Source organism: Aethina tumida, chromosome 4 (assembly GCF_024364675.1).
Source record: "Aethina tumida isolate Nest 87 chromosome 4, icAetTumi1.1, whole genome shotgun sequence".
Lineage (NCBI taxonomy): Eukaryota > Metazoa > Arthropoda > Insecta > Coleoptera > Nitidulidae > Aethina > Aethina tumida.
In genome coordinates, this window is record NC_065438.1 from 1,548,868 (window position 1) to 1,575,735 (window position 26,868).

At 28.2% G+C, this 26,868-nt stretch overlaps 7 non-coding genes across 7 annotated transcripts; 5 read left to right on the forward strand and 2 right to left on the reverse strand.

Moving 5' to 3' along the window:
• Positions 1-8,444: 8,444 nt before the first annotated feature.
• Trnag-ucc (transfer RNA glycine (anticodon UCC)) lies at positions 8,445-8,516 on the reverse strand. The gene has a single exon. It is a non-coding gene; the product is annotated as a tRNA-Gly (tRNA).
• Positions 8,517-8,614: 98 nt separating this feature from the next.
• Trnag-ucc (transfer RNA glycine (anticodon UCC)) lies at positions 8,615-8,686 on the reverse strand. Its single transcript has one exon. It is a non-coding gene; the product is annotated as a tRNA-Gly (tRNA).
• Positions 8,687-9,043: 357 nt separating this feature from the next.
• Positions 9,044-9,115, forward strand: Trnag-ucc (transfer RNA glycine (anticodon UCC)). Its single transcript has one exon. It is a non-coding gene; the product is annotated as a tRNA-Gly (tRNA).
• Positions 9,116-9,213: 98 nt separating this feature from the next.
• On the forward strand, positions 9,214-9,285 carry Trnag-ucc (transfer RNA glycine (anticodon UCC)). The gene has a single exon. It is a non-coding gene; the product is annotated as a tRNA-Gly (tRNA).
• Positions 9,286-9,383: 98 nt separating this feature from the next.
• Trnag-ucc (transfer RNA glycine (anticodon UCC)) lies at positions 9,384-9,455 on the forward strand. The gene has a single exon. It is a non-coding gene; the product is annotated as a tRNA-Gly (tRNA).
• Positions 9,456-9,553: 98 nt separating this feature from the next.
• On the forward strand, positions 9,554-9,625 carry Trnag-ucc (transfer RNA glycine (anticodon UCC)). The gene has a single exon. It is a non-coding gene; the product is annotated as a tRNA-Gly (tRNA).
• Positions 9,626-9,723: 98 nt separating this feature from the next.
• Positions 9,724-9,795, forward strand: Trnag-ucc (transfer RNA glycine (anticodon UCC)). Its single transcript has one exon. It is a non-coding gene; the product is annotated as a tRNA-Gly (tRNA).
• The last annotated feature ends 17,073 nt before the right edge of the window (positions 9,796-26,868 follow it).

The window sequence follows — 26,868 nt, forward strand, 5'->3', positions numbered from 1 at the left end:
TAGAGCCGGCCACATAAACGCCGACACTGCGCAGAGTTGATCAGACATATTGTTTTGTGGAAGTTCGTAATTAAAACGAATATTGCGTCCACACACGTAGTGAACCACTCATGCATGTTTAATCACTGCCGGCAAAAACTTTAATTTGTGCTGTAATCAATTTGCTCAAGACAACAGAACGTAATCAGGGCATAGTGCGATGGTTACTCGGATGTGTCCGTCTCTGTTGCTCCAACGTATCCCGATCTACGTTTGTCAATAGAAGAATTCGATGGAGTGTTATTACTTTGCAAATAGTCGGGTTGATCAACTTTTTTCTCCCCCTTTTTTTTGGTTGTAGCCGTTTAGTTTCGATTACCTTTTAAAGGTTTAAATAAAAATACAAAGTTCAGGCATGAATTTATCTATGTGCTAGGTTGTTAGGTTTAGATTAGGTTTGACACAGTTATTTTAGCTTTGTTAAATTGATAAGTTAACAAGATCACATGTTTATTTCTTTCCAAAAATGTATTCAATGGTGACTTATTGACAATATTTTTCAAACCAAAATAACACACAAAATCAGAAAAATATTTAAACCTTTTTGAAATTATTGGATATTCAATAAAAAAGATGTAACCAAAGAATAAATTTTCCAAAAAGTATTGAAAATTGGCGCCCAACTTTATTTATTTTGGAGAAATAAATACTTTTAGTTAATAAAATTGATGTTATATGCCCAGATTTATAAAATTTAAACAATTAAAAATATTTCATTTCAATTTTTCTTTCGAAACTGTTAAATCTATCTACTTACTAACTTAACAACATATTTTATTTGGGAATTTTGAAAATTGGCGTCCAAATTTATTTATTTTGAAAAAAAAATGCTTTCAGTTATTAAAATTGATATTTTAGGCCCAGATTTATAAAATGTAAACAATTAGAAATATTTTATTTGAAATTTTCTTTTGAAACAGTTAAATATATCTACTTTAACAACTTATTTTATTTGGGAATTTTGAAAATTGGCGCCCAAATTATTTATTTTGGAGAAAACATACTTTTAGTTAATAAAATTGATGTTATATGCCCAGATTTATAAAATTTAAACTATTAAAATTGTTGTGACTGAATTGTTTTTTTGAAATTATTAAATCTATATATATTAACAACATATTATATTTGGAAATTTTGAAAATTGGCGCCCAACTTCATTGATTTTGGAGAAGAAATACTTCACATTCATTCACAAAATTGATGTTAGAATAAATATTTTTGAGTCTAATGTAACCATTGAATTTTGTAATAATAAATCAATATTTCATGTTTTTTTCATTTAATGTATTGTGGTACTCATATTTTACCTTTATTGTAAGTTGTTCACTCATTGTTCTGTTTTACCTTTCTTCTTCTTCATTCTAAACCTGCAACTAAGCTGTTTCTTAATCGATTGATCTTAAATCTAGGTTATTACATCTGATCGAAGTCACTTAAATAATCCTTATTTCCTCATTCTCATTAAACATTACATGCATCTTGATGCGATTACCTTTGTGGAACTTTTACATAAACAAACGAACGTTGCAAATGTCATTTGCGTTCGAAATAAAATCAGTGACGGTGATTCTTCGCCTTGATCTAATCGCCGACTAGCTCATTAGCCGAAGGATATGTCATGTGCTTAATTCATTTTCAATATAATTGCATTAATTGGCCAGTATATTTGCTTCAGTTGGGCGCAAATGGTCGATCTAATCCGGTTTATTTTATTGAATGAGCGATCGTTAAATTTGCCAGTTTGCAATGTGCCTTCTGGTAAAAATCGGGTTGTAATTATACAGGAGGATATGCAGGAGGAAACGTTTAAGGGACATAAAGTAGGATAACGACAGAAGTGCCATTAACGGCGAGTGCGGGAAAAAAGTCCCTGGATATGTTTATTTAGTATAAACATATAATTAAGTGATTATTAATGATCTGGAATGCGTTCGCTCGATTTATATTGCTTTTAATAATCGGTTACACCGTAATGTTATTATGAACATTTCCCATTATGTTAATTTATTTCAGTGGTACCGTTAATCTGCAATTTTAAATCGTCGTTTTTCTTGCTTACGTGATCTAGCCCGAGTGCACGATGAAAAATGCCCTGACAAAAATATTGTTCTTATCCAATTTTATAGTGGCCATAAACAAAATTTCCACATAAGAAACAATTAAAGAGAGAAATAACATCGAGAGAAAAGCATTGAACTCGTTCCAACAAAACGTATAATTTAAGTAGTAAACGTCTACTTAGAGTTTTGCGGCGAGAGTTGTTACATACGGACCATTTGGACAATAAATTACACCGAAAGTGATTCAACAATATTGGATGGATATTGGCTCGTACGCAACATCACCTAAACGTGGTGCATATAGTTCGGGCCATTGGCGTACAAATTATTGCTCGTTGCGAAAATTGTTTGAAAATTTATTCCCAGTTAAATTGTGTTTCTTCACGTGCATGTATAAAACTGTTACAATCATTATTTGAGAACAACGGAGTATTTAATTTTTAGTGGCCATAAAACGCAGTTCGACGCCTTCACATAAACTCATGAAAATGTGTATTTCAAAACACAATATATTTTTATAATTTATTTAATATGCAAAGTAATAATTTACATTTACTTTATATTTCAGAAGTAAAATCTGCTTTTTATTTCCTCTTCTTAAAAATACCAAAATATCTATTTTATAGGGCTGCGTAAAAATAAATTAATCACACATAAGATATGAATAATATGTATATTTGTTTTAAATTATTGCATCTTCTATAGAAAACATGTAATCAATGAATAAATCTTCCAATTAGACCCAATACAGAAAATTGGCGCCCAACTTTATTTATTTTGAACAAGAAAAAAATACTTTTAGTTAATAAATTTGATGTTCTATGATCATATTTATAAAATCTAAACAATTAAAAATATTTTATTTGTAAGTATGTATTTATTTTCTTTTGTAACTGTTAAATCTATCCGCTTTAACAACATATTTTATTTGGGAATATTGAAAATTGGCGCCCAACTTTATTTATTTTTGAGAAAAAAATACTTTTAGATAATAAAATTGGTGTTTTCTGACCCGATTTATAAAATATAAACAATTAAAAATATTTTATTTGAATTGTTCTTTTGAAACAGTTAAATCTATTCATTTTAACAACATATTTATTTGGGAATTTTGAAAATTGGCGCCCAACTTCAATAATGATTTTGTAGAAAAAATACTTTTAATTAATAAAGTTGATGTTTTATGCCCAGGATTATAAAATCAATGCTTTACTTAAGTGATTAAAAATGTTTCGTTTGATACTCACTTTTGAAATAGTCAATTATTATTATTTATTATTTTATTTGATATTACAGTTACTCAGCTATTCATTTGGATTTAAATTTTGTTATATCGAGTTTTTTATTTTAATTTTATTTTTTTATTATTTTGTTCTTTATAGCAACAAATTTATATTTTATGTGATGTTTATTTAATGTTAATTGATTAATTAATGGGTTTTTCATTCATTTTTATTCATTTCATTATAAATATGTTAATAGATGGATTAATCTGCATTATAAAGAATGAATTTAAATTCGTAACATTTAAAAAATATTGAAAAAAAAAAGCTGAAAATTGTATACATAATTAATAGGTTTAGAATTAATAGTAAAATTATTGAAATATATCCCCCTCGTGCGTCACTGTTTAGCAGAAATCTAATGCAGTGGCCGTAGGCCAGTATCAATCTACTTTTTGACATTCCCGTCACGTTACATTTCAAATAACGATTCAATATTTTATAGAGGGCCGCCGAATGATCTTCCTGTCCATCTAAATTCATAGAATAACCGAAAATTCACCTTGTCAAAACAGCGAACATATCGTTATCCGGAACCACAATCGCATCAATATACCTAATAGCATCATTGTGTACTTCAAATTAAAGTCACATCGGACATAAATCATAGTTCGCCATGAATGCCTCTTTCTATTGTTTTTACGGTCGTATCATGTTCGGCTGAACGGCCGATATTTACATATTTTATCACCATCAAAGTGATCAAATGGAAAATCTATAAAATATTGCCAATTGGAATGATAACGGACCACCACTGGAAATAAATGATTACCTTTAACTGAACAAGATTTCAGGAAATTGCAATTAATGTGTTTTAAGTTTGTTTGCTCTGAGGAAGAGTAAAGAGACCAAGTTTAACGTAAATATTATACGTGTTTGACTACTATTTTAGCACTTGATACTGTTTTCCTGTCTTGTGACGTTTTGTCAAAATATTTTCTCTTGTTTCTAGTTCAATTTGCAGTTGCTTGTGGTTGTTACTATAATATTAAAGCCTACACTTGTGAAAACATTGTAATATACAACAATGAAACAAATATGATATTTGGATTAGGCTAAAAATACCAGAATTTGCACTGGGCATTGTTTATCTGCACTGCAAACACACATATTATGAATGGAAACGTATACGTTGTCCGAGATGGAAGCGAAAACGAGGACTGGGCGGGATGATTAATGGGTTTTGTAGTGGTAGGAAAGTTTAAAAGTGACTTAATTAGTACTCCCCGATGACTATCAGGTGTCATAACATTGGAATATATGCATTAGTGTGAAGTGGAATATCTGGTAATCGAATATCCCCCATTAAATTCCCTCGGCCCGGTTACAGTCACTCATTTAATTTAGGATTAAGTCGGATCCCGGATCAATGATGATGATTTGATCCGTTCGTGGGCATTAATGATGAAATTTAACCATTATATCCATCAACTAGATGTATCGAATCGGGGGCTGGTTAACAAAATCTGTTTCCTGGATATCTTCAAAATTGGCGCCCAACTTTATTCATTTTTAAAGAAAAAAATACCTTTACTTAATAATATTGATTTTCTATGATCAGATTTATAAAATATAAACGAATAGAAATGTTTTATTTGAAATTTTCTTTTTTTATATTTGGAAATCTTCAAAATTGGCGCCCAACTTTGTTTATTTTGGAGAAAAAATTACTTTTAGTTAATAAAATTGATGTTCACTGCCTAGCTTTATAAAGTTTTAATGATAAAAAATGTTTATTTTGAAATTTTTTTTGACACAATTAAATCTATACATTTTAACAACATATTATATTTGGAATAATGAAAATTGGCGCCCAACTTTATTTATTTTTTAGAAAAAAGTTACTTTTAGTTAATAAAATTGATGTTCTATGACCAGATTAATAAAATCTAAATAATTAAAAATATTTTGTTTGAAATTTTCTTTTGAAACAATTAAATGTATACATTTTAACAACATATATTGTATTTGGTAATTTGAAAATTGGCGCCCAACTTTATTCATTTTGTAGAAAAAAGTTACTTTTAGTTAATAAAATTGATTTTCTATGGCCAGATTTATAAAATTTAAACAATTAAAAATGTTTTGTTTGAAATTTCCTTTTGACACAGATGAATCTATTCATTTTAACAACATATTATATTTAAGAATTTTGAAAATTGGCGCCCAACTTTATTCATTTTGGATAAAAAAGTTAGTTTTAGTTATTAAAATTCAGTTCTATGACCAGATTTATGAAATCTAAGTTTTTCTGAAGCGATTAAACATATTATGTTTGAAATTGTCTTTTGAAATAGTCACAATTATCCATTTTCACAATTGGCGCCCAACTTATATTTTAATTATATTTGTTTTAAACCTAAAATCAAAGAAAAAATAAATATCATTTGTTTTAATATTCCAAAATTAAATATTACATTTTCTAATGTCTAAAATGTATAAATATTTTTTAAAATTGTGTAAAAATACATAATTTTAGATTATATTTAACATTGTGACCAAAAACCATCCATATTTCATGCTGTTACTTAAAATTCCTGCGGATAAAATACTTGTGCTTCTTTCAATAACCGTATCTAAAATCGTTTTCTTGTTTGACATTAATCCAGAAAAACACTTTGTGGACCATTACCAGGCGAAAATAGAATTCAAACCGATATTTAACAACTACTAAGCTTTACACTTAATTTAATGCATCTATTTACTTTTGGCATAGAAAATACAATTCAATTAGTATCATTTAGGCTTTTAGCACGGTTGCCAACTATCATTAGCAAAATGTAAAAGCTATTTGTGTTTTTCAAATAAACAGCAATAAATTGTGCAATTAAAGGATTTATTTTTAAAGAACAAGCCTGTTACATTGTGCAAACATCTAATTTAGACCTGATTAATTGCTATGTTTTAAATAACTGTTTCGTAGTTTTTCTACAATAGAACTTCATCCTAATTAACTGAACTAATCTTTATAGGTTTTATTCAATTGACAATATATCGAAACAGTTATTGGCCATAACAATACATGTTAGCGATACTAATTTGTGCAGCAGTTGTTTTGTTACTTACTTGAATTTATAGGTAATATACAATTTTATGTGGCCATAAAACCGTCTTTATACAACCAATTCATTCTTATATTGTGTTTCTCTGCAAATATACGATTTATAATTAAAATGTGAACCCTTTGAATTGGTGCCTATATTTTATAACCAAAGAAAATTTTATTCAAATGAAGAGTTGGTGCTCAAGGCGAAAGGTAACTGTACCGGAAGATCACAAATCCATTTATTGGGTAATAAACAACGGACTTTCAAGGATACATTAGCACATTATTTGGATATGTCATTAACCAAGTTAATTATCCATAGAATTGTGGGAAAAACAGTGTTTCGTGTAAATTTAACCATCACGTTCTGCCCAAATTTATTGCCATTACTCCACAGAAATTTTCCTCGTTGTCTTCATAACACACACACACACACACATCGACTTTGAAATGTTAATTTTCCAGATAATAATTTACACAACCGAAAACACGTTTTCGTACACCATCCAGAATCCGGCGGGGAACTTAAAATATTGTTTTTTTTTTCTCCGCCGAGCGGCAAACGTAATTATTCAAACAAACAGTTGATATGATAAAAGTTTTAGCCATTTTTCTTCGCCCGGTTTAATAAAGCACGCCCATAAAATTCAGCTTGTATTTTTAATTATTTTTCGCGCCCTTTCCCGACCGGTTTTATTTCTTTATTAGTTACTTATTCCGTATAAATCCTAATTATTGTTCTTCATTTTCTCTTAATTGGAAAGGCTGTGATTAATGAATAAATTTAAATGTTATAAAATTTATTTTAAGTGGTATATTTTTTACTTTAAATGTAAAAAAGTTAATATTCTTAAAGGTAAAGTTATGAGTATACTTTAATAAAAAATTAATATCGGTAAAAGGAACAATAAAAAAATAATTTGTGTATAAAAATATAATATGTGAAATTGTTATTTTTTATCTGAGACATAAACCAATATTAGGGAAGTTTAATATCTTTTATTACACTACACCCCGAACTATAAATTGTATTTTGTATATTTTAATAAAGAGATCCGTCAGAGCTCAATCAAACATAAAATGGGTAATTTCGTAATATAATATGTAAAAAGATCTCGTATGGGATTTAATTTAAAACTTCAATATTTTCCTGTAAACATTTCCTGCTTGGTGTATTATTACTGAAAAGAACGGGCTCTCGCACATACACACACACACACACACATAATATTTGCTGGCAATGTTTCAAGCAGACATTCTAATGTTGAATTGCGTTAGTTGGGACAGAACGGGACGGGACGTGGCCGGGGCGTATACATCAGCATTTAACTTATCCAGCAATAACGTTGTGATTTACAGCGCCACACTTAATCATTGTAATGACCATTTGCCTGTTTATTTCTGTTCCTAACCGTTCATTAGCTACCCTGTACGTGTGCCTCTTTTTCCTGCAGCCGTTCGTTCGCTACGTACGACCTTACGCACGTAAACTGGTTGGAAGTGTCTGAAATGTGCTACGAACCATACTTAAACTTAGATATTTTATGTTATAATATAAAGAACCTTTTATAATTGTTTAAAATTAATTATTACTGTTATGTTTTGTTAATTTTTAAGTTAAATTAATAGGAACAAAGACTTTATTCATTAAAATTACTTATTTATTGACAAGGAATAGTTATAATAAAATTGTAAAGTAAAAAACATAATGTAAAATATAATTTTATCAATGTAACATACTTTATTTTTATTTTTTGTATAATATTATCGATAATAATAAAAATAGAGACACACACATACTAACTTAAAGCAAGTTGAGATAACAAAACGTATCTTGAGGGCAATTTGGGGCACTGTGTATATTTTTATTTGAATTTATTACAATATTAATACACACTATGTTGATGTCTATGGTCTTCAGCCTTTTCCAATTCTAAATATCATTAAAAAACCAAAATATTTACATTAAAATGATCACTTCCTACATTTTAGTTGTGTATATACATTAAAAAGTAATGCGATGGCCGGGAATCGAACCCGGATCAACTGCTTGGAAGGCAACTATGCTGACCATTACACCACCATCGCATCTTATAAGATACCCAACTTCTCCGGCTGAATTTTTGTTCCCAACCTCGTTCTTGTTGATATAAATGGTGTTTAATTGTTGAACACCAAAAAGGTAATGCGATGGCCGGGAATCGAACCCGGATCAACTGCTTGGAAGGCAACTATGCTGACCATTACACCACCATCGCATCTTGTAAAATACCCAATTTCTCTTGATGTTATGGTACATTAATACATATAAGAAGAGCACCTAATCTTTCACTTTCACCAGACACAACAAATTTGTTGCTGTCACTTTTTCTGAACATCTGTGCTACAATAAAAACCTGAGTTTTTATTGAAATATATTTGTAATGTTATGTTGTATGATAAAAGTACATTATTGCCTCGTTAAAAGTTTTATAGCATGCAAATTTATGCGAATATTTAAATATTAAATTATGCAAATGAAAGAGGAAGCATTTTTTAGAAATTCGTTGTAGACATGCATCTGTAAAGATAATCAAGCTACTCATCACTGAACCAAATTGGGTATATTATAAGATGCGATGGTGGTGTAATGGTCAGCATAGTTGCCTTCCAAGCAGTTGATCCGGGTTCGATTCCCGGCCATCGCATTACCTTTTTGGTGTCCAACAATTAAACACCATTTATATCAACAAGAACAAGGTTGGCAACAAAAAATCAGCGAGAGAAGTTGGGTATCCAATAAGATGCGATGGTGGTGTAATGGTCAGCATAGTTGCCTTCCAAGCAGTTGATCCGGGTTCGATTCCCGGCCATCGCATTACCTTTTTGGTGTTCAACAATTAAACACCATTTATATCAACAAGAACAAGGTTGGCAACAAAAAATCAGCGATAGAAGTTGGGTATCCAATAAGATGCGATGGTGGTGTAATGGTCAGCATAGTTGCCTTCCAAGCAGTTGATCCGGGTTCGATTCCCGGCCATCGCATTACCTTTTTGGTGTTCAACAATTAAACACCATTTATATCAACAAGAACAAGGTTGGCAACAAAAAATCAGCGAGAGAAGTTGGGTATCCAATAAGATGCGATGGTGGTGTAATGGTCAGCATAGTTGCCTTCCAAGCAGTTGATCCGGGTTCGATTCCCGGCCATCGCATTACCTTTTTGATGCCCAACAATTAAACACCATTTATATCAACAAGAACAAGGTTGGCAACAAAAAATCAGCGAGAGAAGTTGGGTATGTTATAACATGCGATGGTGGTGTAATGGTCAGCATAGTTGCCTTCCAAGCAGTTGATCCGGGTTCGATTCCCGGCCATCGCATTACTTTTTAATGTCCAATAATTAAATACCACTTATATTAACATTTATAATGTTAACTACAAAAAAAACAGTAAGAATAATTGGGTATTCATTCATTAGTTACTTCAATTAATAATATATAATTATTATAAATTATTTAATAACTATAATATACGTCTGTGAATATTGAATTGATTGAATACTGAATATACTTATTTATTTATTATGAAAAGAACAAAGACTTGAAATATGCAATTGTAAATTTAATTTTTTAATAATTTATAAAAATCTAAGTTACTAAAAATATTTAAATATTTTACCCAGTTTAATGATTGGTTGGTGTTCATTTATTTAAAGTATGTGACTGTATATAAGTAAGTATTTAAGGTAAATGGAAAAACACTTTAGTATGCAAACAGTAAATAGAAGTTTTGTTATTTGACATTATATTTCAGTTACATTAGCATTTAATAAAAATCCTATTAATGGAAAAAGTTGTCAGTTAATGTCGGTGTAATTTATTTACGTATCAATATTTGACTTATGTAAACAATGCTTTTATTTTATTTACACCTAGTAATACATACATGAACGACACACATTAATAAAAGTTCATTCCAATAAATTGTTATTTAAATAGTTGACGTTGCAGCAAGTGCATTTTTCTATCGAATTAATTACAGACAGTGCGAAAAGCTGCTCCGACAAGTAAGTATGTGTAAATGGTGCGCTGCAATATTATACTTATCTTAATGGGCCCTATTTGGCTTTTAACAAAAAGTTAAGTGGCTACGGCAAAGTGCTACACTTAGGGGCGAACATTGTTATGAAAATGGATTTACAAATTAAGATGTTGATCATCTAGCACACGTCTCCCTCAACTACTTAAGACTCACTTCAATATATTTTGATTTACGGTGTCTTCAACTTTAACAGGCCTTAATGGAGAGTCTCATCGCAATGTCGCGGCGCAAGGCATTTTATGAAAACGATTTAGGCCAATTTCACGGCACACCGTCTACATTAAATTTATTAAACCGTATCTTCCGCGTTTAATGCACACGTTTTCAATGCAATCGTTTATTTATAATATCCCATTGGTAATTGGGGGGCTTTTGAACCAGTTTCACAATTTCACCACTACACAATTTTAGAACACTTTTAAATCATTAAATTATTGGTAAATAATATATTTTTTGTGTAAATGATATATTTCAGCTATTCACATCACAGATTTTTTTAAATTTTAAAGAATATTTCAATATTTTGACAAGTTTTTATCTATTTTTTTAATTTTATATTGTTATTAGAAAGGTTAATAATATACCTGATGTTCTGACTTAATATTTAACCAGTTTTTAATCAATTATTACACTGAGGTCATTAAATTTTATAACTGTTGAATAAATATGAGTAAGTAAAATAAGTTTTTTATATATTTTAAAGTAATTAATATATTTCCACAGTGCCTACACTACAGGTTTTTTTTTTAATTTTTTTGAGTATATTTCAATATTTTTATTAGTTTTTAACTATTTTTTCAATTGTATATTGATTTTAGTAAGGTTAATAATATTCCTAATGTTATGACCCAATATTCAACTAGTTTTTAATCAATTATTGTTAATATTTAGGGTAAAATATATTTAAAATTATAAAAATTAATTAAGGATATAAAATTTTATAATTATTGAATAAATATTACTATGTAAAATTAGTTTTTTATATTTTTTTAAAGTAATTAATATATTTTGGATGTTCACATTTACAGTTTTTTTAATTTTAGAGAATATTTCAATATTCTTATTAGTTTTTATCTATTTTTCCAATTTTATATTGATTTTAGAAATATTAATAATATTCCTGATTTTATGACTCAATATTTAACCAGTTTTTAATCAATTATTGTTAAAATTTAGACTAAAATATATTCAAAATTATAAAAATTAACTAAGGATATAAAATTTTATAATTATTGAATAAATATTACTATGTAAAATTAGTTTTTTATATATTTTTAAAGTAATTAATACATTTTGGATGTTCACATTACAGGTTTTTTTAATTTTAGAGAATATTTCAATATTCTTATTAGTTTTTATCTATTTTTCCAATTTTATATTGATTTTGGAAATATTAATAATATTCCTGATTTTATGACTCAATATTTAACCAGTTTTTAATCCACTATTAATATTTAGAGTAAAATATATTCAAAATTATAAAAATTAACTAAAGATATAAAATTTTATAATTATTGGATAAATATTACTACATAAAATTAGTTTTTTATATATTTTTATAGTAATTAATATATTTTGGGTGTTCACATTTCAGGTTTTTTTAATTTTAGAGAATATTTCAATATTTTTATTAGTTTTTATTTATTTGTTCAATTTTAAATTGATTTTAGAAAGATTAATAATATTCATGATGTTATGACTCAATATTTAACCAGTTTCTAATCAATTATTGTTAATATTTACAGTAAAATATATTCAAAATTATAAAAATTAACTAAGGACATCAAATTTTATAACTATTGAGTAAATAACTCCTCTTTCAATTAAAATTAAATAACATAAATATTATTTATATGAATATGAAAAAGTCTTTGAAAGATCACCAAGGTTTAAAGAAGTAATCATCCACCCAGTTATTTTATTAATTTATATTAAAATAACGTAACAATCAAGAGTCGGAAGGCCTAACATCAGCCAGCAAGGAAAATCAGGAGCAGTTGGTAGCACTCGACATTCACCGGTTCGTTAGTGGATTTCAACCCCACGTTTGTTATCCAGAATTGCGGAAATGATTCTCGAAAAATTCCCAACGTCTTCATCACGTACATGCATCATAGTTATCGATAAGAACAGGGGGGTGAACTTAATTGGCTCCCCTTAAACGATTCCCTAAACCTAATTAACTATAATGAGTGGCGAAAACAATGTGGCAATGTGGAATTTAACCGGGTATGTTTGTTAATTATACATCCCAATTATCTTTCACTGACGTTTCAATATGACTATATTCTAGTCTTGATATGTAGTCGAAAATAAATGAGTGGGTTACCGGAAATGAGGATGATGTGTAACAATTGTTTAGCTTAGTTAGTTTTCGTCATAACAATAAAAATAACCACATTAAATAGGAAATTAACAACCAATAAAGTCTAAATTTATACGCATTATGGCTCATTACTTCACTTGGAAAACAAATATAACCATATAAAAAGTCTGTGCTGATCCAGTGGTTGCATCAGGACAGACATTCTATTTCGGAGCCCATATTTCATGTTATATAAATAAATTGAGGACACGCGTAATCACTTCTAAAGTATTTCATCGAGACACGGGGTCGAAATCTTTGGAGAGCTCCAAAGTTATTGTCACACTGACGTTTTATACATGACGTGTCAATTGGCGGAATATTTATTCTAGACATTGGGCCATAAATCTTGTCGGAACGTTTCCTCAGACAAGGGTGATTAATAAAATTGATATCATCACCCAACAATGTTTCTTTCTATGTTTAGCTCCGAACGAAAGTTTTCGGATATAACTCAGAGGAAAACTAAGACTATTCTATTTTCTTCCCAAATAATTATATTACATAAATGGACACTTGGGATTCAATTTCCTTCTGTCACAAAAATGTTGTCCACGCACAAAACTGCGTTCGATTAATTCCATTTAAATGAATTTAGTTTCGTGACGTCCCACGCAATTTAATTTCCCCTTAATCCATTCCGCAGGAACAAATTAAATAAAAACTATGGAGCGCAAGAGTGTCAGTTTGTTTCATTTTAAAACCATTAAAATGAATCAATTTGTTGGTATGATGAATATGACAGTTTTAATTAATTATTTACATGATGCTATTTGTAGCCTGTAATTGAATTACACCAGCCATTCAGAATTGAGTTAAACATATCGAATAAATCCCAATTCTTATACCAACACACACAAACGCATTTTTTTTTTTTTTCACATTTTGCAAAAGTCTGTTTTTGTACAAACACGTTTATTTTATGAATTAATTATTTTACTGCAAAATATTTTTTGATTACCCAGTCATATTTTATTTATTTGGATGAGTTCACGATTTTATTGAATGTTCCGTTTTTAATGAATAAATAAATAAATTGTAGAAGTTTGGATTTATTATTTACGTGGATTGTCCATTTAGCTTTTTCCCCATTTCCAGCAATTAATGTATCTTTTAATAAGTTAGAAGGGGTTTATTTTACATACCTAATGTTTTTCTTTTAAAATTGGATTGTCTGGTTCAATATTTGGCACCAGAAAAGGTAATTTACGGTTTTAATATTTAATTTTGGAACTGGATAAACATCAGTTTGGCTCTCTTCTTCAGAATTAAACTGATTATTACAGAAAAATTGTATAATCAACATAAATAAATAACTGAAGTACACGATGGAAGAAACATTTAACATTTTGAAGCTTTTTTATAACAAGTACTTAAAGAATCTTGTCTTTGGGCAAGCTTTTCAAAAACTTGGTCAATTTGCTATTAAATTACCACCACAACCCACCATACAATCAAAATCTTTCTTGTATTAACTCTGAGTCCTCCTCCATCAATATATACTTCAATCCATTCTCCAGACCAACGAGATTTCTCCCAAGGAGAGATTTGAAAAATTTTTATCACTATTTAATTAAATTCATGGCTTGAAACCTCTTTATAGGTTGATTCATCACAGTTTATTGACTAAACATGATGTACGAGGATTCAGCACGACATATTGCTCAATTTCTTCATTGGTACAGGTTTCAGGACGACCTTGATGGTTACTTTCAGACTTGTAAATCGTGTAAATTCATCACCTTCAGCATCTTCTCTGAACACACAGTCAATGTGCAAAATAAATTTGAACGAATACCCAAAATGGCATTGTTAGAAAGCTTTCGAATAATTTATAAAGCTTTTAAATAAATAAATATAAAAATTTATTCAAATAAATCATGGACAAAAAACGTAGATTACTTTTTCCAGTACCTGATATTTGTACTAAATGTATTTTTTATTCTATGGCTGAGGGATATTAATTAATTAATAAAACATTTTGCAGTAAAATGAAATGATTGGTTAAATGTGTAGCCCTAAAATAATTAATTAATGAAGAGTGTATAAATGGGTAACATTCGTAATAAAGTTTTAGTGAGGTACCTTATACTAAACACAATTAAAATTAATTATTTTATTTGAATAAAGATGCGAGTGTATAAAACAAGTAACAAGTCCGTTAATTAATTTATATGTACTTAGACGAAAATAATTAGGCAAGAAGCTTATTTTATCAAATTAGTCAGCAGAATTTCAAAATATCAAGTGGGTAGGAACGAGGATGAGGAAGAGAATACGACAATCTAAAATAATTGGAGGAGCATCTACTAATTAGACAATAGTTAAAAAATAAGTTTGGACATAATGAACACAGTCGGGATGACATAATAAAATGCTCTTTCATCAAAACTTCTAATTAAACCTGTGTCTAATTATCCGCCGTTCTAATTAAATATGTAACCACATCGAGATTCGCTCAATACGAAACTCAAAGCAACCTTACAAAACTAAAACATTGTAAGATGGCTCCTCTCGTCGTCGTCTGCGTTAACTCACGTTTATGTACAACTCCACTCCGACATGTTTTACTTTTGTTAATTAAATAATTAATAATTGCCTCAATTTTAATTATACGCCCACTGTTTTATGGGCTCTTTTAATAATTAACTTTTATACCGTGCGGTGATTTAAAAATTAACTGGTTTTGTTCTACTCATTGTCAGCGTCTTTCTCCATCATTTTTTTTATATTCTGTAGATTTATATAAATAGAAATTTAATGTTTAAATTATTACTTGAATTATCTCAAATTCTAAAGACAAAATTTTTAAGTTTTATTATTAATTAATCTGAAATAAAGTAAAAGGAAAATAAAAAATTTAATATTTTATAATTAGTTTTATTTTTGGTTACTTTAATTATGTGGAATACAAAAATGTAAAATAAAATAAAAGGAAAATAAGTTTGGTAATAAAAAAGTTTAGTTTATTAATTGACAAAATGTGATTAGTGTGGTAAATTCTGCCAGAAGAAATTAGATCTTGTTACCCGCTGATCGTACAAGCAAACCCTGCGGTTTTACAGCTCAATTCCGAAGCAATTGTATTAGGATCCGACAAAAGAAGGAAAACAAATTTCCAGAAATAACTATGTGGAAATAAAAGTTTATGTGTAATTAGGGTTGTGCAATAAAATTTATTTATGAAGTTATTTTATTTAGTGTAGTATTCGGTCGGTCTTAAGGTGGTAGTTGATGGTGGCAATTGCTGCAGAATGATAGATGGTGGAGCACTAATTAAATCTCAGCCTTGTTCTGTTGTTCCCTCTCTCTCTCTCCGTCTGATTTTAATTAGCCCTACTTGAATACACCACAGAACTTTAACTATTAATAGCTAGTAATATATACTATATTATATCATTCCTTATATTAAAGCGGAAATGTTCTATAAACTCTTCCTGTGTCGTTTTATAATTAACGTCACTCACTTTGCAATATTCTCTCAGTCTCCTCCTGTACCTTGTTTTAAACAAAACTAATTAAAAATACCTACAAATTATGTCACAAACTTTAATTGACTTAAAATATATTGGAGAAGTTTTAATGCCGCCATAACCAAAAATTTAATATTCTAATTATAAATATAAGCAGCACATTTAGTTTACTTTCTTTAATTATATTTTCTTTTGCCTCCTTTCTAATAAATTTACTTTTAATTATTCCACTTGCTTCACTTAACGTTTATTTTAAATTTAAATCTTTTAGGACATTTAATAATCCACTTCCTCCACCAGCAATCCGAATTGCTAAATTAAAACCACCTGTATCGTTATATGTTTAGGAATAAAAACCTGACTGAGTATTTACTTTATTCCCTGTCCTTTTTTTGGTACGACAAATTTATGATTTAATTTTTTATTTACATAAAAATTGTGCTCAGGATAAATAAAGCCACCCCTTTGATATTGTGTGTAATTGACAAAACAGCAAGTGCGTTAATTAAATACATACCTGGGAACTAAACTAAACGAATCTGAAAGAAACAGAAGAGAAATATGAGTGGATGTATACTTCAGTTTTGCAATTAGTGTGGAGCCAGTACAACAACAACACTGTCATGCACGTTTCTACTATGAGACAATCGCTTTGTTGCGGTTGTTAATTATGGATTAATTAAAATGTTGATGAATCACCCCCCGATTGTGACATACTTTAATGTTGCTTATTAGAACCAGTGTTACGTACAATAATAATTCATTATAAAATGCACATTGTTACAATAATTTTATTAAATTTGTGATTAGTGAAATTGTTATTAATAAAATTATATGGGGCACATTTAGGTGTTCTAATTAACTAAAAATTATGTTTGTGGTATCTTGATAAAATATGATATGAAGTACAATTTATAAGGATCTTTAATTAAAGCAGGAAACTTTCTTTGTAATTGAATATTTACATGAAATTTTACAAAAAGAAATTTAATTTTCCTGTTTTAATTAATTTATATTTTACCACTGTATACGTGTAAATAAAATCTTCAGAGAAAATCTATATATTTTCATTTTTTTTTACGAAAATTTATAATTTGTTACTACAAAGGCAAATTTTCAAGAAATATAATTTTAATTTTTTTCTAGTTTTCTAAGTATATCCTTAACAATTTATTTAAAGTTAATTAAGAAAAGATTAAGATGTTCTAATTAACCAAAAATATTCTTTGTGGTAATTTGAAAAAATATAAAAAATATTATTTATTATGACCTTTGATTAAAGCAGGAAACTTTTTTCTTTGTTACTGAATTTTTACATGAATTTTTACAAAAAAGTAATTTAATTTTGTTGTTTTAATTAATTTATAATTTTACCACTGTATACGTGTAAATAAAATCTTCAGAGAAAATCTATATATTTTGATTTTTTTAAGAAAAAATATAATTTCTTACTGCAAAGACAAATTTTTAAGAAATATAATTTTAATTTTGTCCTAGTTTATTCAAAGTTAATTAAGAAAAGATTAAGTTATTCTAATTAACCAAAAATATTCTTTGTGGTAATTTGAAAAAATATGATAAAAAATATTATTTATTATTACCTTTGAATAAAATAGGAAACTTCTTTCTTTGTTACTGAATTTTTACATGAATTTTTACAAAAAGAAGTTTAATTTTGTTGTTTTAATTAATTTTTATTCATAGAATAGTATACGAGTAAATAAAATCTTCAGGGATAATCTATATATTTTTAATTTTTAATATTTTTTTCTATTTTTCTAAATAAATTCTTATAACAATACATTTATATTTATTTAGGAACTTAAGTTCATTTATTTATCGATGTTTGTATGATGACATTATGATATTAAAGTAATCCTCTTATATAAAATTATTCTATAATTTGTTTTTTGAAGTTTTAGATAATTTTTTTAGTGGATTATCTTTTCACAGCATCAAAATGCATCGAAGGTACAAACTGCCCCATTTGTATTTAATTCAAACTTATGACTTAAACAAGATGAAACACCGTGATGTAATTAAATTCTGCACGCGGTGTTTTTGAACCATGACCTGGCTCCTATGTTTGATGGACAAACATAAATGCCAAAGGTAAACGTTATCAATCGATAGTGGTAGTTAATTTTCCAGATAATTCGTTGATTAAACAGAGTTTATATTTGATGCAGCTTCAGTTAAATAATGTAATTACATTTGTATTAACCGTGTTTGTGTCGGCACAAAATTCATAAGTCAAATCGTTCGGCCGGATGATTAAATCAATATGCCGTCCATTATGGGATGCCGTTTTCCCTTTTCTTTCGTCCTCGTGTCATTTATCCCTGGCCGTAAAACACGGAGGCAAGATTTGTTTGATTCGAACAAACTTCCAGTTGAAAACATAGAAGCAAGGATAAAATAAATATTGAGGCTGTGACAATGCAGCAAATTGTGACTGCGATAATTATTCATTTATTAAAAGTAGCCTTAATATATTCTAGCCAATGGTAACACAATTATCATGAGCGGAAATCCACAAGCAAAATGTATTTTGCACTACGGTTTATGAATGCAAATGTATGCGGCTTTCTGCGAAAAAAAATATATTTATCAACTCATTTCCGATGATGAAAACACTGTTCTTTCCAGAGGGCCGGACACAGACCCGAAATCAATTATTATGCACTTTTATCATGTTGCTTCAGCTGAATAATATGAAATTAAACAATTTTTTATGTACCTACTTTGAATTACTATCGTTTACACACACACACACACACACACAAATAATGGGTATTGGTTTACTGTGATAACAATAAGTTCCATTAGCGAAAGTGGATTTTGAGTATTCAAAGTAAATTAACGATGTTGATTTAATACTATCGTAAAATAAAATACATTTGTCGGCCACACACGAATACTGCTCATCTATCACTTTATGAAGTAATAAAATTGTTATTTTATACTCGACAGGGTTATACAGTTGGGGAATTTACAGCGCTGTTGAAGCCACTATTTTCGAAATAGTAAACGATTCACTGAATATTTTTCGATTTATTCAAATAACTTTGGGTACAATCGAACAGTTTCCAACAGAAAAATTTTGAAAAATTAGGCAAGGAAGCTTCAAAAGGTTAAAAAAGAAATTCCATCTCAAAGATGACATACTTCAGATATTCCTCAACTCTTTATGCAATAAAAATTTTAATTCTGAAGAATATATCAAGATAAGGTTGATTTTTTTACTAAGCTGTACCAAAAAATATTGATCATAATGGAGATTTTGTTCAATAAAGGTTTTAAAAGTCTAAAAGTTTCATCGATAAATAAAAGAAAATATAAATTTATACTTTTACAGATCTTTCCCTAAATAATTTGAATCAATTATGATAAAAAATTACGAAGAAATATTAAAAATTAAAAGTTTTCTATAAATATTTTGAAAATTTATTGTAAAATTTGTTATTAATTGCAATATTAGAAATTAATATTTTAATATTAAATAAAGGGAACATAATTTTATACCTTTATAGAGCATTTCCTAAATAATTTTGAATAAATTATGATAAGAATTAAAAGTGTTCAATAAATATTTTGAAAGTTTAATATAAAAATTGTTATTAATTACAATAATAGAAACTAATATTTTAATATTAAATGATCATTTATAAAACTCAAGGATAAATAAAACAATAAATAAATTATTGAAAATATTAAATAATTGAAAAAAATATCATTAATGAAGATATGATATAATAAAGTTAAGAGAATATTATTCAAAAATTAAAGTTTACAAGAAAAAAAAAAACAAAATATTTGTGTGTTAATATGATTTAATAGCCAGTTTTTCTGGTGATATATCACTTAGGAAGATAAGTACTTTGGTACTGTAATGTTAAATTACATATCTCTTATATCTATACTTATAATCATGGATAAATAAAAGGAAACATACATTTATATCTTTACAGAACATTTCCTAAATAATTTTGAATAAATTGTGATAAGAATATACTCAAAAAATTACAAAAAATGTTAAAAATTAAAAGTTTATTATATTTCTTGAAAATTTAATTTAAAAATTGTAATTAATTTCAATAATAGAAATTAATATTTTAATATTAAATGATTTATAAAACTCAAGGATAAATAAAACAATAAATAAATATTTTATTATTGGACTTGGGCATTGGACAGATAGTTTTCCTGATTACATATCTCTTAAGAAGAGAAGTACTTTAGTACTACCTTGGCATATTATATGAGGGATAAGAGATATGTAGTTTCAGTTAGATATACTTAATTCAAAAATTTTCTTTGTTTCCTATTCTGTCTAAAAAATAGTCAAATTAGAAAATAATATATTGGTGCTAAATCAGGCGAATATCGTGGACATTGAAGCAATTTAAACATTGTCAATTGTCAGGTCTTGCTGCATCCATCTTGCTAAAAGCTTTTTTGTATACAAGTGACTTGTTAAAATGTTCTGGACTCGTTCGTTGGGATGCCAGTACCAACAATTTAAGGCACCTTTTCTCTTTGATCATTTATCACGACTTCGTGGATTTTTTCAATAATTTCTGAAGTGGACGACATGGAAGATATTCATCAAAAATGTCTAACATTCCATGGCGGAGAATGAAAGTGGATATATTAGTTAATCAGAATTGAAATATGTATTTCTCTTCCATCAAGTTGAATATTTGAGCCTCTGTAATGAAAAGTTCATAAAAATCTTCAGATCAAATCAATTGATTTATTAGTTTGTTAAAGCCTCAGCTTTCGATGTAGATGTGTGTGTTTTCTCATTATAAAGTTAATTAAAATTAAGCAAAAGACTTTTTTTGCGGTTATCGTCCGCTGATATTTTAATAAATGGAAAATGAAAAGGCCTTGAAACAAAAGGGAGAAAAGTAAACGATTCTTTGAAGTTAAAAGTGCATTAAAGAATTTTCCATTATAAAATTTCTCAATCAACTTAATTAGTAATCTGTTAATTAATTAAATCCATCATCGGGTAGTAAACCTAAAAGCTGGCACTTCAAAGTATTCAGAACAATTTCCTATATATCGTTAATTAGGCACCGTTTTGTAATTAGTGGAGGCAGCCCAGCGCTGCCAACCGACATCGATTCCCTGCAAATATTCCCTGCCGCGCAAAATAGCCGACCACCAAGGGCTGTCCCACCCTCCCTCAGTCCCACCCCCCAAAACAATTACTCCACAAGACAACTTGATGTATGCATATTATTAAATTTACACTATATATGTGTATTGGGTGTCTGTCTGAGGGTAATATCATTCTAATTAAAGTCTGTCGCTTCGCCTAAAAGGGGTGGATTTAATTGATTTCATAAATCGCTCACTCCGAAACTGAAACTTTACAGTCTTATAGAAAATTTTTTAAATCCGTCTGAGCGCGCCATAATCGTAATGCGATTCGCAACCGCTGGATGCACATTATGAATAAATTAGAACCACCGCAAAACGCGGGGTAATTGTTTATAATACACAATTAGCAAATATGAAACCAGGTGGAGCAAATATCATTCGTGATTAAACACCATTTATTTACAAGCACGTTGTTTTTATTGTGCAGTTGTTAGTTTAATTGTTGTACGAATTTGCATACAGTAATTAATACGATTTAAATTAATTTAATAAAGGCATACATTAACTGCTCCAACACCCAGGGGGGGCATAAATTCAATGACGCCATCGCATGATTTTCAACTCTTTTCTGTCTGCGGGTTGTGAAAAAATCGCAAGGATAAGCACGAACCTTTTGCACGTAATGCATGTGCGAATGTTTTAATTACAGATTTTTCTGTTTCATATAACAATCTGTGTGTGGTAATTATCAGACAGTACTTCAACAATAACATAAACAACGATTTGATTAATCTTGATAACTATGTCTATGTGATAAACTTTATAATGAGAATAATATTAATTAATAAAATTAATTTTAATGTAAATTTATATTTAATATAATAAAGCAAAACAAAATATCATTTAATTATAAATTAAATTCTACAAGGAGAATAATTTTCATGTCAAGAACAAACAAGTTTTTTATGATTAACTTATGATAACAATAAACCTTAAATATGAAAAATTATATTGTCAATATATAAAAGAAAACATGAAGTATGAATATTTATGATAAGTATTATTAAAAAATTATAAATAAATATTAAAAATTAAAAATTTCTATTTACGTTTCTAATTTTTCAAAAATATAAAAAATAATAACTTGTTTTATATCTGATAATTAAAAAATATATCTGATATAGAAAAATATTAAAAATCTTGTTCAAGGACAAAAAATTGAACTGTGTAAATATTGAGCATTGAATAGAAAAAAATATATTCTCAATAAAAAAAAATGGATAAATTTCTGTAATAAATATTATAAGTAATTCTGAATAAATTTTTATAAGTATACTTAAAAAATTATAAAGAAATATTAAAAATTGAAACGTTTTAATTATATTTCTTAATTTACTAAAAATAATTTATTAATTATAATTAATTACAATAAAAAATGATTGTAAAAAGATAATAAACCTTCTTAATTCTCAAGAATAAGAAATAAATATTTTATTGCCGAAGTATGGAAACAATAAATGACGAAAAACATATTTATATCTGATAAAAAAAAAAATATAATTAATAATTAACACATTAAGAATATAATAAAAACTCAAAAAAATATTTTTTTTTCAATAGTTTTCTTTCAATTCTTATAGTAGAAAAATATTTTGAATTTTAAGTAGTTTAAATTTGAAATAAAACTATGAATTATAATACCAGATAGAATATTAAAAAGAATTTAATTAAATGAAAATGAGTGGTTTCAATTTTTTGAATGTATAAAATTATATTTAATTTAAAAAAATTGACTTTTATTTCAATTTTTATATTAGAAAAATCCTTTGAATTTTCAGTAGTTGAAATTTCAAATAAAACCATGAATTACAATGTCAGAAAAAATATTAAAAATAATTTAATTAAATGAAAATGAGTGACAATTTTTTGGGAGTATAAAATTGTATTTATTTAAAATAAAAATGACATTTCTTTCAATTCTTATATTAGGAAAACCCTTTGAATTTTCAGTAGTTGAGATTTCAAACAAAACTATGAATCATAATGATGAATTCTTATATTAGAAAAATACTGAATTTTCAGTGGTTAAAATTTCAGATAAAACTAAGAATTTAGTTAAATAAATGAGTGGCTTATATTTTTGGCTATTTAATTTTTTAAAAAATACTTTTCTTCCAATTCTTATGTTAGAAAAACCCTTTGAATTTTTTCGCCCTGACTCGAAGATCTGGGAAAAACCCCACACAGCATCACTTCCCATTATATTTCCATTGCGTACCTCGCCGAGTCCCATATATTACCGGACGATGGCACGTTACGAGGGAATCCCATAGACCGGGGCCCATGGCGCATTCAAGCGCACTTCCGCACAACCGAACCCCGTTCATTGTTCACCCGGTGCGGGGTGTCCCGATTGTCGAAACGAATTCAGGGTAGGGGGGGGGGGGATGGAGGCCCCCTTTCGCGACCAAAAACGCTACATCGCATCTCCGTTCGCCTCGGATTTATTTGCATATGAAATTTTACACTGCCTGCGTTAATTGTTGGGGGGTTAAATTAGTTTGATAAAGTTTCGGTGAATGGGCGGTCTGTAATTGTGCGGAATATCGCGTGTATGTTAATTTCGATCGGAGTGAATGTTGTCTAAAGTGAATTAAGCTAAACAATAGATAACAAGTACAAAGAAGGCACGGCTGAATTGTCTAAATTTATTTGGGACATGTATCAAACTCTCTGCCTCCGCCTTTTTCTTATCAAAACATGTTCAAATTATACAATTTGTATATTTTATAAACATCTAATCTCAGTAAAATATACCAAACAATGTATTTATTTTGTACTTTTTTGATTATTGAAGTTTCTAAATTTCTCTGCCTTATTTCTCCATAAAAAATATTCAAATTATACAATTTGTATTACTTTTAATGAACATCTAAATTTCAAAAGTAGAAAGCTCTGGGGAACATTTATGAATAGCAAAAGACAATTTAAGTTACTAAAAGCTTTTGTATTAACACAATTTAAGATGGCTTAAGAAAAGTTAGACGAAATAAAATGGACCAAAAGAATATATTTATTCTGTGCTTTTTGATTATTGAAGATTCTAAATTTCTCTGCCTTTTTTCCTCACAAAAAATATTCAAATTATACAATTTGTATTATTTTTAATGAACATCTAAATTTCAAAAGTAAAAAGCTCTGGGGCACATTTATGAATAGCAAAAGGCAATTTAAGTTACTAAAAGCTTTTGTATTAACTCAACTTAGGATGGCTTAAGAAAAGTTAGACGAAATAAAATGGACCAAAAGAATACATTTATTTTATGCTTTTTGATTATTGAAGTTTCTAAATTTCTCTGCTTCATTTCTTCACAAAAAATATTCAAATTAAACAAACAATTTGTATTATTTTTAATGAACATCTAAATTTCAAAAGTAGAAAGCTCTGGGAAACATTTATGAATAGCAAAAGACAATTTAAGTTACTAAAAGCTTTTGTATTAACTCAATTTAAGATGGCTTAAGAAAAGTTAGAAGAAATAAAATGGACCAAAAGAATATATTTATTCTGTGCTTTTTGATTATTGAAGATTCTAAATTTCTCTGCCTTTTTTCCTCACAAAAAATATTCAAATTATACAATTTGTATTATTTTTAATGAACATCTAAATTTCAAAAGTAGAAAGCTTTGGGGAACATTTATGAATAGCAAAAGGCAATTTAAGTTACTAAAAGCTTTTGTATTAACTCAACTTAAGATGGCTTAAGAAAAGTTAGACGAAATAAAATGGACCAAAAGAATACATTTATTTTATGCTTTGGGGAACATACATGAATAGTAAATTACATTTGTGTTACTAAAAGCTTTTGTATAGGTGGCTTAAGCAAATCTAGATAAAATAAAATGAACCAAAACAATTTATTTATTTTGTACTTTTTGGTTATCAGAGTTCCTAAAGTTTCTCTCTCTTTTCTCAATAAAAATATTCAAATTATATAATTCGTATTATTTTTAATGAAGATCTAGTAGAAAGCTCTAAATAATATTCTAAAGCTTCGATATCATTTTAATTTAAGATAGCTTAAGTAAAGCTTGATGATCATTTTATTATTTTGATTGGAACAATTAATTTTGTATGAGAAACGATTTGCGATACTCTGTTAATATTTTTATGAAGTTTACCCTCCACCCCTGCGTTCTGTTGGCACATAACCGTCCCTTCCCTACCCTTAATGTCCGCATCCCCCTCGTTGCCCGGTCCGCGAACAATATATTATAAAAATGGTACTTTTAGAAATTGCTTAATGTTTGGTCAACGATATAGAAATTATTTGATTCTGAGACGCCCCGCGGAGCCAGACCTTTATCGGGGAATTATTATGTGCCGGGCTTCATACTCAAGGGGGAACGATAATGATCGGGATCTGATTATTACGTGTTGCATTGTGCTTACGTTCATTTCGACTGACAGCACATATCAATATCAGAAAATTCGTTTATTATATTATATTATTAGCAATTACTTGAGCACCGTAACTTGATATTGATTCTGGTTTAGTTCCGTGATATCATGTTGTAAAAGGGACAATTAATACAATTTGCAATTTCGTTTCTGTTTTATTGATATTCACTGGGAATCTAATCTAATTCTGCATGCTATTTTGTATTTAATTTTTACTCCACATGGTACTGAAATAAATCAAGATAACTAACTGAAACTATTTTGCATCATTAGAATTAATTACTGCCGAGTAAATTGCTTTAGAAATAATTACTTACATTTGATAAAACACCTGTTATAAAGAACTGGTGCAATAAATCAAACATGGGCAAATAAATGCCTAGAATCGAATATTCAAAGTAATTTATGGTACTCTTACCATTACATTTAATAGCAAATTAAGTATTTCTGTTCACCAACAAATGCCAACCTATTTCGACATATTTATACTAAATTAATATTATTATTAAATACAAGTGTGTCATAAAGGGGAGACAAATCAATTTAACATAACATAGTGTGTTGGCAAAAGAAACCCTTATGAAATTAACTTGGCAACTGATAAAGTGTAATTATTAAGAGGAGTTCAGTAAAATAATCTTCCAGATTCCCGTAAACGAGTTACGTTAATTTGAAATGAATCCTTCTCCTGACCAAAACTCGCAAAGAAGTTTATTTACAGCGCTTCAAAAGTTTTGTAACATCAATTAAACAACTAATGAGCTAATTAAATGAGAATTTCGTGTAATGAATACCGGCAGGATTATTATTAGCTCAATACATTGCTAATTACCGCTTTTCAGAACAAAAGACTTATTTGAATTATATTAAAGGATTCGGCGTAATTCCCGGATTAGTAAAAGAATTAGGCATTCAGTTGTTGAATTCTGTGAATAACG